General features: G+C 50.5%; 1 long non-coding RNA gene across 1 annotated transcript in view; it reads left to right on the forward strand.

The window, feature by feature from the left end:
* Positions 1 to 4,133: 4,133 nt before the first annotated feature.
* LOC123567098 (uncharacterized) overlaps positions 4,134 to 13,600 on the forward strand; it is a 30,612-nt gene continuing 21,145 nt past the window's right edge. Inside the window, exons 1-2 of the long non-coding RNA XR_010578538.2 lie at positions 4,134 to 4,307; positions 7,365 to 7,666. This is a non-coding gene — a long non-coding RNA (uncharacterized lncRNA). The remainder of the gene's footprint in view (positions 4,308 to 7,364; positions 7,667 to 13,600) is intronic.

Below are 13,600 nucleotides of genomic sequence, written 5' to 3' on the forward strand. Positions count from 1 at the left end.
ATTTCACATCAGATGCTTTCAGGCTCCTTCTCTTGGCAGGCCACCCAAAGGTTGCTTTTCTTTGCCTTGAAGAATTGCAGCACACTTTAGATCCATTCTGCATTATATGTGTGTGGTGTAGTTGGATCAGATATGTAGATGGAGACATAGATAAAGACACAGATGTGGACCTTCAAGGAGAGCTAATGAGGTCAAGGGGTGTTACTGTGAACACACACAGGTACACATGGACACACACAGAGACACACACAGGCACAGAGAAACACACAAACACAGAGACACCAACAGACACACACACACACACACGCGCACACACATACATATGCACACACACATCAGACCTGGAGACCGTAATCTAGGTCCTACAGAGAAGTTTTGAAACATTTCCGGCAAAATCTCATCCCCTCCTTGCTTCACCTCGCCCTTCCCCTGCCCTGAGGGGCACTGTCTGGTCCTAGGAGCAGGGCCAGCTTTCGAGTGCCCAGGTAGGGCTGCTGCTGCCTCCAGCCTCCAGCTCCATCCTGGCCAGCCAGGGCTCCTTCCTGCCGACTCTGCTTTCCCTTCCTGCACCTCTGGCAGCCTCCTCCTGGCTCTCAGCATCTTACCTAGTGAAAGCGAATGCAAGACAGACTGAAAACCACATCCTTACAATCCTGGGGACAGGACTTGCCTCACTGTAGCCCCGAGTGTCCCCTCTGCTCCTGGGCTTGGAGCAGCCTGGGTGTGCAAGTGCCGAGATCTGCAGATCTGGAGGAGTTGCTCCTGCTCACCCTGCCAGGGCCGTTCTCCCTTCTCCTTGCAGGAAGCCATTATTTCCTATGTGAAGGCATGGGCACTGCCCCGGAATTATCCTGCGAGGAACACCTTCATTTCTGTTTTACTGATTAGTACACCCAGGCTCGGAGAGGTTAATTAGCTTGCTCATGGTCACACACATCATCCACTGCAGAATTGAGACATGAAGGAGGCTCCTGTGCCCCAAATCCTGTTTTCTTCACCCCTTTGCTAATACTTCCAAAATTGTGGAAACAAAGCACATGAAGCCAAAGGGAGTCGGAGAGGCAGTGCAGCTGCTTAGAGATTTAGGGTCGAGGTCGGTTGCCTTTTACCCATGACTGCAGCTAGGCCACTTTACTCCTCCGTGCCTATAAAATGGGGAAATGACACCTGCAGAGGCCGCTTCAGAGAGATGTCGAGGTGGTCAACTGAGAAGGAAACCTGCTAGGGAAGCCGTCAGGTACCCCACAGAAATGAATTACCCTTATCCTCCACAGCACTGGAATACACCAACATTAAACACGAAAGGACACCAGAAAATTTCTAAAAAGAATATGTGTTCTTCCAAGAGACAACCTGTTTTGTAAATGCACTTTCCTAAATCGGGGTTCCCTGATGCCCCGCCCTTCACCGTGGCCACGTTTCCCAGAGTCAGTGGGTATGAAGTTGAGCAGCACAGCCAGGGCCCCGCTGGGCTGGGATTGCAGCCTCCTCACTCAAGAAACAAGGAACCAGAGAATCTGCCATGGATGCTCAGCCCGCTTCCAAAAGACCTGAGACACAGTTACACCATCCGTGTGGAAATGGAAGAACCTTGTCTACCATGGAGAAGGAAGGGGAAGGAATTACCGCCAAGGCCGGGCTCTGGGCGGTCATGGTGGGAGATGTTGATTCCTCCCATGGGCATCCTAGTGTGAGGGCAACGCCCCAGTCCCAGCACGTCTCCCCACATGCATCCTCCTGGAGGGTGCCCGTGGGGTAGCCCTTGAGGGAGGGGAAGTGCTGGCGGATTCACCCAAGGGTCTGTGCCGGGGATGCGGACAGCCTTGCGGACTTAGCTGCCCCGGAAGGCTTGCTGCTGAGGCACAAAGAAAGTCCCGTGGCATTTTGTTGCTTAAACCCTCAATAGAAGTGAAGGGTGCAGAATAAAAATGTGACTCGGCCGAGGAGGCCCTGCGGGAAGCTGACCGAACGAAGCCACCCGACTCCACATCTCCACCTGCTGCTCAAAGTGTCCACTGGGAAGGCCCAACGTCTGCCTTAAACTCACCATTCCTACAATGAGGGGGATTTGCCCAGCTTCCCTATCTGTGCCTGGGAAAAGGGTCACATTCTCCCTCCTGCTTCCTAGTCTGAGCAATGCAGGGCCGGGGACCAACTCTCAGTCTGCCTCCCGTCGCCCACAGGCCACCAACTGCCCCTCAGAGCACCTCGGCTTGCACTTCCCTAGCTATTCAGCACCACACCCTACTCGTCGTCCTGCTGGTCTCTGGCCCGTGCTAGGATCGTGGCCCTCCAACAGGTTTCCCAGCCCCATCTCTCTCCTCTGGCATCCCCGTGCACTGCCAGCAGATCTGTCTTGGCCAAACTCTGCGTGGGGCGTGGAGCCACTCTGCTCAGAAGCCCTCAATGGCTCCCTGTTGCCTTCTCAGTCAGGGCCTCCCAGCAGAGGTTCCCCTTATTTCCCACTGGTACTGGCACCCCAGTCCCCAGCACGTGCTGGCCAAAGCCCCAGCCATGGCCCAAAGTGACCACCCTAAGTCCCTGCTCAAGGGGACTGAGCTCTACCATGCTGGGGTGGGGGCGGCCACCCAGCCAGTGGTGGGGCCTGACCATGTTGCCTGGTGCCAGGGCTCTGGCCAGGGGAGGCCGTGGGGCCTGCCTGTCAGGTTCTTTGCAGACCTGCTCCCCTGGAGGCAGGTCCGGCAGCAGCAGAGGAAAGTGGAGCAAAACCCCTGAAGGAAGAGGAAATCTGGGGAGGGGCTCAGGTGCTGCTCTGCCCTCACCTAAGGAGCCTCATCTTGAACCTCTGTCCTCACAACCACAGGAGTCTGAGGCTCTGATGGTGCCCATTCTGGAACATTCTGGTTAGGACCACTGGCTCCTTGCTGCCAGAGAGCTTCAGCATGGAGCTGCCGCCTGGAATCCGGCAGTAGCTGTGCAGGGGAGGCAGGCATTGCAGATCGGCCCTGCAGTGCTCATGACAGGCGCCCTGGCACAGAACCTCTCTGGGCTTTAGTTACTTCTTCAGTGCAGCAGAGAATCTGTAGCCCCCTGGATGTGGTTGTGAAGCTGAACCTAACAGTGAGAGGGAAGCCTGTGGCGGAGATGGGGCTCACAGCTTGAGCTCCCAGAGGGCTGGGCTTAATCAGATGATTGAGTGTCCTGGGTCCCAGAGGCAAGAGGGGACCCCCCATCGTTACCAAGAAACTGCAGCTCTAAAACAGCTCCAGATGCCACATCATGTCACTTCCCACATGTGGCCAGCTTGGTGGTGCGGGGAGTGTCTCTCAGGGCAGGTGCTTGCGGAGGGGCCTGGCATTCCTCATGCTTTGCTGGACCCAGCTCATGAGGCCGGCCTGCATTTTCCACTGTTTCAGAGTTCTGGCTTCTACACTGACAACCCTGCCATTTCACTGGGTGCCAGGAAGAAAGACATCCTTACATTCTGCTGTGTTCTGGGTGGGTGGGATTGCTTATCTGACCTCCCAGATGAAATTAACAGGGATGTCTAATGCCATTCTCACTCACATGCACCAGATGCTGGGAGAGGGAAGAGGGGGTACATAATTGGAGAGGAAAGCAGAAGAGCCACAGTGGACATGCTGTGTATTACACAGAACAGCCAGCCGTGCAGCCTGCGGTTCCTGGGTGGAGTAAGTGCATCCTGAAATATGCATCTTCTAAGTGCATATAGTCTTCTAAGTGCATATAGTCCTGGTAATTAGAATTTCTATTCAAGGTAATTGATTTGAATTTCCCATCTGTGGGAAATGCAGTGACTTAGGTGGAAACATTAGGTCTCCAAACAAAAATTCCATAAACAACCCCTTAAGACTTTGCTAATTTTATGTTAAGAAGTTCTCCAAGGAGGGACTTGGGAAATATTTTTGCCTTTGGGAAGAGAGAAAGAAGGGAAGGCAGAGGCAGATAGGAAACGGGACTGCCTGCTGTTTGCTGATTGCTATTGCACTCCTGGCTTGGTTCCATTCTCTCTGCTGCACTGGATCCAGCCTGGAGTCATTACTCAGAGGTTGAGAGACTGACTTGGAGATAAGGGGCCTCTCTTGCAGGTTTAACAAGAAGTACAGTGCAAATGCAGGCTTCTTGGAATCTTGCTGGGAGCTATTCATGCTGACACACATTGCTGAGCGAGAAGGGGGAAGCTTGTGCCTGCTGGTGGGGGGCTCCTGCCACCTACCATCTGTGGCTTTCAGGGTGGTCCCTGTGATTCTCTGCTCCTCGGGGCTTCCACTTCTCTGGATGGGGCTACTTGGCAGCATGGGAGCCGCCTCCAGCACCAGGGTCAGGTAGGCTGGTCTGATGGAGGAGAGTCCAGGTGGGGTGAGGGGGAACTCTCAGAGTGACTGTTCTGGGGGATCTGCACAAAGGGGCAGGAGATCTCCCCACAGGAGGTAAACCTTGAATGGAAATGGGTGGTCCTGGGGCTGGAGACCACCAAGACTTCAGGCCATCAGGTAACACTAGGGATGGCCATCAGCAGGCCCAGGGCACCCACTTATTCATCTTCTTTCCTGGGAGGTCATCAGGAACCATGGCAGTTGGGGGGATAGGTCACAGGGAGGCAGGCACTGAGAGGCGCCAGCACTGGCAATGACACCGAAGCCAGTTGTCAGAGCCACAAGGACATGGCCTGTGACTTTCCTACCGCTGATGCATCCCTGCCTGTGTGTGACCCTTACACCAGCCCTGGGGCTCAGGGGGAGAAGGACTTGTGCAGGGGCCCTTGGCAGACGAGCAAAAGAATCGGGTTTGGACTCAGGTCTAGCTGATGCCATCTCCTTGACACCATAAAAGCTGGCAGAATGCACAGATGACACAGTCCACGCAGAGCTTGGCTGCAGCGGGTGCTGGGAGGCCAGGGCCCCCGTGCCCTGGGATTTTGTCATCCCTGAGCCTGGATTCCTGGAGTCTCCACATTGAAAACCCTATTCTACATCACGTGACTCCCTGGACAGCGACCCGGCTCGCTACATTTTGGGCAAGAACCCTTATATCCCATTCTTTCTGATGGGCTCCAGAGCCCAGAGGAACTCAGTCTGCATGGGATCAAGCTGTCCCAGCTGTGGGCAGAGGAGAGGCCAGATACCCCTCCTGCTGAGCACCCTGCCACCTGGCTTTGCTACTTACTCTCAATAGCAAAAGACAAAAATCCAGATGAAAATTTCCTCTGGAATCTGGATAACTGAGCCATTGTTTTGGCTAGTGCTGCCAAATACTGTGGGTTCTACCTTCTCCCAGTGATGGTGGCTCGAGGGGCTGTTTGGGGTTCTGTAGCCTGGGTGCAGGCATTTGGATTCAGTCTATCTGACTGGGGGTCATGGTGCCTGCGGCCAAGGATAAATTTCAGTGACTGGCCCAGCAGTCAGCCTTGCAGACTGAGGCATGAACCCGAGTGGCTGGAAGCAGCCCTCTACCTGTAAGTATCTTATCTCCAGGATCCCAAGGAGACGAGTCGCAGACTGACTTCAGCTCTGGGGAAGCATGAGACACAGGTTTTCTGAAAGCACCTATTGGGGGTGGGTCTCCCAGTCCAGGGCGAGTGCACACCTGGTGGGCCTCAGGCCCAGAGGAGGCCCCTCCTGGGCCCCCTGGCCGGCTTGATGATAGGGCCAGAGGCAGGTCGCTCCTCATCTGCATTCTTCCACAATCGAGGGCCCACATTGTAGTCTGATTTGAGAAGGGCACCAGGTGTAAAGATGATGCTTCTGAGACTGCTTTATAACCAGGTGTGGTCACAGAACTAAATTCAAGTGAGTGGGACATAAGTCAAAGTGTCTCATACGGCAGCTTCAGATGCCTTTCTTAGAAGTCAGCTGCCTTTCAACCTCTGTCAGTTCCTCTCTTCTGCTGGCTGTAAGCGGATGAGATGGCTGGAGCTGGAGCAGCCATTTTGGACGGTGAGGTGACCCTATGATTGTAGACTTTGTACAAGGAGGGAGGAGGAGAAAAAGCAGGGAACTCTTAATCTTCTTGGACTTGGCTTTTCTCCATCACTTACTTCTATCTTCCACCCTGTTGGTTCATTCTCAAGCTTGACAGGGAGGTCTCCCACAATTCTAGCCTCACCTTGTGGCCACCTCCAATCCATAGGAGAGAGTATGCCCCTGAGATCTCAAAGCAAGCCCCAGAATCAAGTCTCACTGTCCCCATGTGACTTCAGCTGGGTCATGGGCCTGTCCTTAAACTAATCACTGAGGTGGTAAAAGCTTTGTGTGCTGTGTTTGTTGCCATACAAAAGAACATTCAAACATCTTTCCTCAATTCCTATTTGTATCTTTAAACCAGCCTTTACTTTACTGACTGTGCGTTGCAACTATTGATTCCTCACCTCTTCTGTTTGATGCAAGGGATCTGAGGTCCAGGGAAACTAGGTGACCAGCCCCAGGATGTGTTTGGGGGGCATGTATCACTTTTCTGAAACTAGGCCCCCTTTCTATTTTGGGGAACCCTGACGATGGTCAAAGGTAGCTAGGGACACCATCTCCCCAACCCAGCATCTGGCACAGGGATGGGCCTGTTAGCAGGGCTTGGCAGACCTGGGCTTACTAATGGCAGTGGCAGCCAGCAGGGGAGGCAGTGGGGTCTCACTGAGCCATTCAGAGTGACTTGGACTCTCGAGTCCCTGAGTCCCTGGTCCTAACCTCCTGAGCCCCTTCCAACATCCCTACTTCTTTGCTTGTCAGCAGGGTCTGGGGTTGGCAGCCAAAGACCAGATGGTTGCAGAAAACACCCTACCGGTGGTGAAGCCTGGATCTCTCCCCCAGCCCCAGCCCAGCACCTGCGCAGAGTTGGTGCTGTGTGAGTCCTGGTGATGTGGGACTGGCTGGGCCTCCCATGTAGGGCTTTCCAGCCTGAGCTGGTGTTGACTGATTCAAACACAAAAAGAGCCAGCAGCAAGCCAGGGCTGCTGCCAAGCCCACCAGGGTGTTCTAGGACTCAGATGCAGAGTCCCAGGGGAGCTAGGCAGGCTCAGATCCCCACACCTGCAAAATCAGAATGTGTGGAGGTAGACGAGGGGCCCAGCAGGGATCATGGACTGAAGGCCCTGGGAGCAGATATAGAACCTCAGGGCATCTCGGGGCAGCTGACTGGGTGCAGTTATTTTCACACAAGGTTTCTTCCTAATCTTCCAAGAAGAACTTGTAACAGACAAATAATATGACCAAAGCCAGAAGACATCCCACAAGACAAGGCTGGATGTGATTTTTCCAAATGAAGAGTAGGTTGGGCAACTGAGATTTGAACAATGGGCTTGTGTGCATGTGTATGCATGTGTGTGTGTGTTCTCCTGTGTCTGTGTTAAAATTTAACATTAGCCTTTTCCTCTTCATTCCTCTTTCCAGGTTACATGACAAGGTCTGTGGAGAGGAGGCAGGACTGGCCTGGGCAGGAGGGGTGGTGGCCTGCGGACACACAACCCCGACCGCTGATGCCCTTCGGCATCATGAGGCCCATTGGTGTCGGGAGCCTTGTTCTGGAATCACATCCTTTCCCTCCCAGAGTTTGGCCACCCTGGAGATGGAGATGACACACAGCTGTCTCTCCTGGCCCAGAATTTCAGCAGGTCACATGCTGAGTCCGTGGTGCTCAGCCAGTGATTCCAGCATTGTTTCAGAGAAGCCTGAGGGAGCTGTCAGTCTCCCGTGTAAGTAGCACTCAGCATTAAAACCATATCTAAAGCAAGTGATGGGGAAGGGACATGGTACCTGTCACCATTTATGTCCTTTGTCATCAGCAGAGTCCAGGGCTCTGAGCGGGTGATGGGCACTGTGGCTAATGAAGGGGACAAGAGGCTGCCACTCTGGGCAGTGCTCCTGGGAGCAGAAAATTGAATGAGGTGGATGTAGTGAGGAGGGGATGAGAGTCCTGGCAGAAAGGCCAGAGCATCACAGGGAGGTCTGAAGGCTGGGTCGCTGCCCACAAAGAAAAAACTCTTGCGGCTTTCAGACAAACAGGAGTGTCCTTCTGCTCACTCTAGAGTCCCGCTGCCTTGATGGCAAGTCTGGCGGGGCTGCTGGGGGATGACACGCTGTGCAGAGCAGAGACAAGCCAGCTCCCAGCCCCGCTGGCCCCCAAACCCACAGGCTGGAGCTGCCCAGTGAGCGATTGCTGACCACACCATTGCGATATGAGCGCACGTGCGGTGGTTGAAGCTGCTCGCTCCAGTTTGGTGTCAAACAGGCAAGGGAAAGAGTGCGGGTTGGGGATCTAGCCGCGTCCATCTCAGGTATGTGCCAGGAAGCCTGGGCTGTCTTCTCTGCAGCCGCCAAATGAGGAAGCCTCCTTGGAGGCCAGGGCAGATCCTGCTGCTCAGCTGCCATGGCCTGGTGCTGCTGTCCTCCACCCCGCTCCTTACTTTAGTCCCCAAGTCATCCTTCCCAAGCAAAGTCTTGGGTGCCAGCTGTGTCTGCGATGTGCCCTGGGCCCACCCACCCAGCCTGCCCTGGGTGAGTCTCCAGTTTCTCTATAAAATGGGAAGGCAGCCTCCACCTCAGGGTCATCTGGAAGTTAATCAAGGAGCCTCGGGGGTGAATTCTGCAGGGAGGGTCATCTGGGCAAGTCCCTATTTTACCGTCAACCCTGTGAGTGCTTCTCCAATCCCACCGCGAACGTGTGCTGGGCAGCTTCCCATTCCCATGGTCAGTAAGGGCAACAGGGAAGCAGTGCATGCCTTGGGCGTTTCCTTCACTCTGTCGTTTGAACCAGTGAGACTTGGCTAGACGTTTGATGCCTGAGGTTTTCTTTTCAAAGAAGAATTATTTTGGTTTGATGTTCTTGACTGCTGTACTTGCTCCCTGACCGCCAGCACCCCAGGTGCGGGAGGTGCACCGGAGGCCCCTCCTGCCAGCCACGGTTTTCAGCAGGCTGTGACCTTCGCTCTGAATGTGGGGAGGGAGCTGCTGCTGTTGGAGCCCCACGTCTCGGAGGCCTTCCCACTCCCAGCCCCTTCTCCAACCAGCAGCAGCGTGGAGGAGTGGGAGCCTCGCAGCTGAAGGGAGCGGTGTTTTTGGGGTGGTTTGCAAGTCTTTCTCTTCGTGCTGCTTTTGCTGTGTGTGCAGTGCCGACACTTGAACTGAGAAGCCGCTGGGGCATGCTCAGGTCTGAGTCTGAGGCTGGCAGACTTAGGTTCCCCCATGGGTCAAGGGAACCCTAGAGATTTGCTGTCACTTAAATGTCCCCAAGCTCTGCTGTAGATGCTGCCTTCAGAGCCAGCCACATGTAACTATCGTCTGAGTTCCAGCTGCCAAGGGCCTGAGACTCTACCAAGGCTCTTTCTGGCTGGGGGCAGGCAGGGCTGGGTGGGCTGGATCCCCCCTGGCCACCCAGAGGGAACAGCCCTCAACTAGGGCTGGGGGGCTGCCCAAGTGCCCCAGCTTCTCTATCTGGGGGAAAGCCCAGGTGGGGCTGCCAGCACCCAAAGCTCCGTGTGAGGTCAATCCTCACTCCCTTTCCCTTCCCCGGCCCGCCTTCCCCTCCTCTGCCAGGTTGTGCACCTCTTCTCCCAGCTCAGCCTCTTGCCTGGAATCCGTGCCCAGGGTTTGCCTCTGGGGACTGCACTGAGAGAGCTGGCTGTCTCACCTACATGTAGAGTGGGTTTGAGGGGACAATCCCAGAATATTTGGCACCAAGGTCAGGGCTGCTTGGTCGAGGATGGGCAAGGGCAGTGGTGATCAAGGAGTTCCATGTTTTCTCCTGTGGCTCAGAAGCTGCTTTCCTTGTTTTCTGGAAAGGCCTTGGGGCAGAACATGGGATTCGCTGTCTTCCAGGTGGGAGACTTACTAACTTTTCAAGGCAGTGAGCACCTGCCAGCCACCCTCCTGACCCCTTGGAGCATCAGGGATCTTCTGCATAGAGGCTTCCCCTAGGCAGGGCCATGCAGAGATGGCCATTGGAGGTCTGGAGAGGTCCTGGTGAGTGGGTCAGTTGGCAAGGCAGGGGGACCCTCCCACATGTATACACAGCAGGGGAGGGCACAAGGGAAGGAGCTTCGTGGGGCTCAGGCAGTGGGGGGACAATGGAGGAACGGGGGAGAACTGAGTTCCCATGGAGAGCAGCATCTTACTGTGAGTGAAGATGTAAGTTGGGCCTTCCTCAAATACACAGCAGGGTTGCCCGTCCTTGAAAGTAGACCTGGAACTATGTGTGTGTCACCGCTTTGTTGAGCATGGGGTCTGCAGCCAGCATGCCTCTTCCCATCTCTCTTTGCTTCTTATAATAACTTAAGTTTTTATTCTATCTGTATCTATATCTATCTACTTATACACACATATTCTGCAAATACTTCTCATGCCAATCTACATTTATTTCAGTCTCGCATTTACAGTATGTATAGTACAAACACACTTTGGTTGTTATAGTAAATATGAATGTATATACACATACACACACACACACACATAGAAGAAGAATGTTCAGTTTTGCTGCAGTCCGAGAGATACTGAGAAGACCACTTCGCCACTGAACTTAGCATGCTTATATTGCACTCTTGCTGAATACCAGGCACAGGCCTCTTCAGCACATACCTTCAGAGCTCCTTCACTAGGGTGCTGGCAGATGTCACGCTTGATGTAGGCATCCAGGAGGAAAGGCTAATTTCGTCTGAGAGCATGTGTGTGTGAGTGCACAGGCTGGTGGGGCCTTTCCCTGAGACTTGGATGCTCCTCTGGAGGTCCACGCACAGGACAGAAGCCCTGACGCAGGCTTCTGCCTCCCTCCAGTGAGGCATCCTCATAAGCTCTGTCAGAGGCAGCACCTGGGCTGGCAACAAGCCTGCTGAGTCTCTGCTGTGCTAGGCACTGGAGAAGCAGCTAAACCAGACAGGCTGCCCCTGCCCTCCTGCAGCTGACAGTTGAGGCAAGGGGGATTTAAGTAAAGATTCACAGAGGAGGCCAAGAGGCTCTTCACAAAGAGGGGTCAAGGTGCCCCTGTTGCGGCTGTGGGATGCAAAATGAGAAACGGTTGTCAGGGCTGGCCTGGGCCTCACTGGCCTCCAGTTTAGTGCCTTGGGCAGCTCACAGTCTTATCTGACTTACCCATACCTGTCCTAACAGGGCTGGAGTGCACAGAGAGCTCCCAGCAGGACTGAATATCAGTGCAGACACCTACACACCACCCACCCCTCTGTGTTGATCTTGGTGGAAATAACTGAGCAGGTTTGCTGGGCACCATGTGATCCTGAAATACAAGCAGATGTCTCATGCTGAGTCAGTCCAGAGATGCATTCTTTAAAGATTTGGTTTAAAAAATAGATTTTATTTTTTAGAGTAGTTTCAGGATCACAGAAAAAGTCATCAGAAGGTATAGAAATTTCCCATATAACCTGTGTTCCCCCAACCTGCCCTACTATCAGCATCCCACACTAGAGTGGTACATTTGATTTCTTTCATCAGAATTTTATAGTTTTTCTCTTACAGATCATGTATATATGTTATTGGATTTGTATCTAAGTATTGGTGCTAATGTAAGTGCTCTTGTGTTTTTAATTTAAATTCCACTTGTTCATTGCTGGTATATAGGAAAGTGATTGACTTCTGTATATTCACCTTATATCTTGCAACCTTGCTATAATCGCTTATTAGTTCCAGGAGGTTTTTTGGGTCAGTTATTTTAGATTTTCTAAAAAATAATTTTGTCATTTGCAAACAAAGGCAGTTTTATCTTTTCTTCTTAATCTTTGTATCTTTTATTTCCTTTTTATTTTTAGACAGGGTCTTGCTGTGTCACCCAGGCTGGAGTGCAGTGGTGCGGGCACAGCTCACTGCAGCCTCAAACTCTTGGGCTCAAGGGATCTTCCTGTCTCAGCCTATTGAGTAGCTAGGACTACAGGCATATGCCACCAGGCCTGGCTACTTCTTTTCTTGTCTTACTGTATTAGCTAGGACTTCTAGTCCAATGCTGAAAACAGTGGTGAGAGGGGACATCTTGCCTTGTTCCTGATGTTAGAGGAAAACTTTTGAGTTCTTCACCATTAGATATTATGTTAGCTGTAGGATTTTTGTAGATGTTCTTTGTCCAGTTCATGAAGTTCACTATATTACAAGTTTTCTGAGACTTTTTATTATGAATAGGTGTTGGAATTTTTGTAAAATGATTTTCTACATCTGTTGATATAATACTGTGGTTTTTTTTTTCTTCTTTAGCCTGTTGATATGATGAATTAGAATTACTTTAATTGATGTTTCAGTGTTGAATCAGCCTTGCATACCTGGAATAAATCCTATTGGTCATAGTATAGAATTCTTTTCATATATTGTTGGATTGGATTTGTTTTGTTTTGTTTTGTTTTGTTTTGGCATTTTTGCTTCTATGTTCATGAGAGATGTTGGTCTGTGTGTTTTTCTTGTGAATTATTTGTGCAGTTCTGGTATTAAGGTAATGCTGACTTCATAGGATGAATTAGAAAGTATTCCCTCTACTTCTATGTTCTAAAAGAGATTGTACAATTTCTTCCTTAAATGCTTGGTATAATTTACCTGGATCTGTTGCTTTTGGTTTTGCAAGGTTGTTCGTTATTGATTCCGTTTCTTTAATAGATATAGCTCCATTCAAATTCTCTATTTTTCCTCATGTAAGTTTCAACAGATTGTTTTCTTGCAGGAATTGTTCCATTTCATCCACATTATTAAGTTTGATGACTAGAGCTTTTCATAATAGTTCTTTATTATCCCTTTTAATGTCTATGGGATCTGTAGTGTTGTCCTCTCTTTCATTTCTGATGTTAGAAATTTGTGTCCTCTTTTTTTCTTTAGTTAATCCTGGCTAGAGGCTTATCAGTTTTATTTATCTTTTCAAAAAATCAAATTTTTCTTTGGTTGATTTTCTGTATTGATTCTTTAATTTCATTGATTTCTACTCTAATTTGTATTGTTTATTTTTTCTGTTTAATTTGAATTTAATTTGCTCTTCTTATTTTAGTTTCCTAAGGTGGAAACTTAGGTTATTGATTTTAGACCTTTCTTCTTTTCTAATATGTGCATTCAACGCTATAAATTTCTCTCTATGCATTGCTTTCACTGCATCACACAAAATTTGATCAGTTGTATTTTCGTTTTCAAAATATTTTTTAAAATCTCTTAAGATTTACTTTTTGATTCATGTGTTATTTAGAAATGTGTTGTTTAATATCTAATTGTTTCGGGATTTTACAGCTCCCTTTCTGTTATCGATTTCTAATTTTAATTCCATTGTGTTCTGAGAAAAGGCGTTGTGTGAGTTCTATTGTAAGTTTGTTAATGTGTGTCTTCTGGCCCAGAATATGGTCTCTTTTGGTTAATGTTCCATGTGAGCTTGAGAAGAAGGTGTATTCTGTTGTCGTTGAATGAAATAGATTGATGTCAATTATATCCAGTTGATTGATGGTGCTGTTTAGTTCAATTATTTCCTTACTAATTTTCTGCCTGCTGTATCTGTCCATTGCTGATAGAGGGGTGTTGATGTATCCAACTACAAGAGTGAGTTCTTCTATTTCTCCTTGCATTTCTGTCAGTTTTTGCCTCATGTATGTTGATGCTCTGTCATTAGGGACATATACATTAAAGATGATATTGTCTTCTAGAAGAATTGACTCCTTTATTATTAT

This window comes from Macaca fascicularis, chromosome 10 (genome assembly GCF_037993035.2).
Source record: "Macaca fascicularis isolate 582-1 chromosome 10, T2T-MFA8v1.1".
Lineage (NCBI taxonomy): Eukaryota > Metazoa > Chordata > Mammalia > Primates > Cercopithecidae > Macaca > Macaca fascicularis.